Genomic DNA, 2,705 nt, shown 5'->3' on the forward strand with positions numbered 1-2,705 from the left:
CTAAGATAAATCGTGGGGTACCTCTCCGGCGAGCCCCCCTCCCCGCTGCGGCTGGTTCTTCCTTAACTCCAGCGAGCCCCCCACCCCCTGAAAATCGACTGACCCAAAAGTCGATTCATTTGACTGAAGTGTAGCTAAATCGGAGCAGCATCGCAAGCAAGAACAAGAGCGAGAGCAGCAACGCGAGCAAGAGCAAGAGCAAGAGCAGACAAGGCAGGGGACCGAGAGCAAGAGCAGAGCAGCAGCGCGAGCGAGAGCTAAAGCAGCAGCAACTCCTACTGATGTGGACGTTGCCGCTGAGGGAGCGACATCGTGGAGGCAGTGGCCGGTGACGCCGCAGTGGATGGAGCCGCGCCGTGTCGGCTCGGGACCGAGCGCCGGCAGCACCGTGAGATCGAATCAAGAAGAAAATGCGGCGATTAGTGTACAACCTCTTTGGTGGCGCCGATTAGGCCGCACCTTCATCCGAGGAAACGGTGATGATGATGCTCTTCCGGTGGTGCAGGTGAAGACGGTGGTGTGGGAATGGAGGTGGCGCGAAAGACGAGGGGAACGTCGGGGCAGCTCCTTGGAGGTGGAGGACGGGGTGGCTGAACCGGCGGGACGATGAGATCGACGACGGATCCTCATCCGGTACGGTGGATGAGGGACGTCGAGGTGTTGCTGTGGACGACGTCGTCGGGGAAGAGGCTCCGGCTGGGTGGCGGACGGAGCAGGGTGTGGGGTTTCGTCGCGGATTTTCACGGCCTCGGTGTATGAATGGGTGGGCGGATGGGATGGCAGTGGGGAACCATGGCTTAGAGACGCGCTTGTCCGAAATGTGGGGTAAGTTACAAAAGTACCCCCACCGATATGAGGTGGTTCTTTCGGTTCAGGGGTACCACGGGCATTTCGCGTGTCAGGATTTCACAGGAGGTGGGAGTTTTCGCGCGCGTTGTAATTTCGGAATAGCAAGCCGTGGGTTGAGATGGAGGGAGTTGTCGGAGCACAACGAGACAAAGATATATCTTAAATATTTCGGGCTAACAAGGCGCGGGTTGAAATTTCCGGACAAGCCTAACGTGTACTGTACCAAATCAATGCGCACTACAAATGTCATTCAAAACTTTGAATTCATGTTATGTTCAATTAAAATATTTTGCTACGTGTATAATGCATGCAACCTACTACTCAAATGAACGTTTTAGTGCATTCCAAACGTATATACTACCGCTTCAATATGAACTAAATTTGAATTCGTTTCTCTATTTGAATAAGATCTACAGTAATGATTGTTGTGAAGTCAAAGCATTTGAATTCGTTTCTCTGTTTTAATAAGATCTACAATCATCATTATTGTCAAGTTAAACCATCGTTTGTGTATTATCTTCACAGCACACAACATGATTAGTCTCGAGTTACATATGAACTATGTGTACTATATGAACTCGAACTAGATTTTTTGAATCCACTTTATTTAGATTTCAAATCACATTACATTTCTAGCTCTAGCTAGATCTTCATAATCTAAACCATGTCTCATATGTATAATGTGTTTATCACATTATGTATGGTGTCCCGCCCCCTACGCCTACAAGTATTTAGATGTGAGTTGCAAACACCACACATTACCACAAATTCAAATAAAATGTGAGAATGTTCGATATATAGTATTGTTTAGATTGATCGATATTTAGTTGTAAGCTGCAAACGCCACACATTATCACAAATTCAAATAAAATGTGAGATTTTTTGATGTATAGTATGGTTTAGATTGTTCGGCATTTTGCTGTGAGTTGCAAACGCCATGCATTATCACATTATGGTATAACATGTGCACAGCACGTGTATCACCGCTATATTCATGCATGCAATGTTTAAAACACTATGATCTCCTATTCAAATATATGAATCCGCTTTCATATCAAATTATGATCTTTGTTAGTCTCTTACACCCACACAATCCTTTAACCTTTGTAGCTACCACTAACTTTCTCTCGTGCATGCACACGCCCTCCTTGCCCTCCCCCTCCCTCGGCATTCTATCCACCGGGCACATTCATTTTTTCTTTAGGTCGTTCTCCCAGAGTCTCCACAACTCCTTTCCAACACACACCGATCGATAAACCTCTCCAGCGATGCCTGCCTACAACATACACACACACACCTTCAATCTCCTCCTTTATGTGTCCTTGCCTCGTGTCTCTCATACGGTCAGACATACGTGTAAACTCTCGCCCCTCTTTTCATCGATCTCACAACCTCACACTCCTCCCCCTATCTAGCTAGTAGTTGGGCCTCTTGCACCACCTCCTAGCTCCATTCTCTCTGTCTATCCGTCTCGCTGGGCCTTATTTGCCTCTAACAAATGGACGTACACCGACCGATCTCTCACTATACATATAGCTAGCTAGGTCCTTATAACTCGTTTTTACCCACACGTCAATCGATCTACCTCATTAGTTGTGTCTCTCCCTTCCTCCGACAAACAACAATTGATCTACCGATCTAGTTAGGTTTGCTTACCAAACACATGGTTCCCCTTCATCATCCATGGATGCGTCCCGACAGATCTATCACGCACAGGCACACACAGAAACACATCCCCACTCTTATTGATAATATTGCAGTTCCACCCTCAGTTTGTCTAGTAGGCCTCTCCCACCATCTTCGAGAAGCAACTCCATCACCCATCCAGCACTCTACCCCTCTCCCTCCCTCTCTCT

This window comes from Triticum aestivum, chromosome 7D, assembly GCF_018294505.1.
Source record: "Triticum aestivum cultivar Chinese Spring chromosome 7D, IWGSC CS RefSeq v2.1, whole genome shotgun sequence".
NCBI classification, from domain to species: domain Eukaryota; kingdom Viridiplantae; phylum Streptophyta; class Magnoliopsida; order Poales; family Poaceae; genus Triticum; species Triticum aestivum.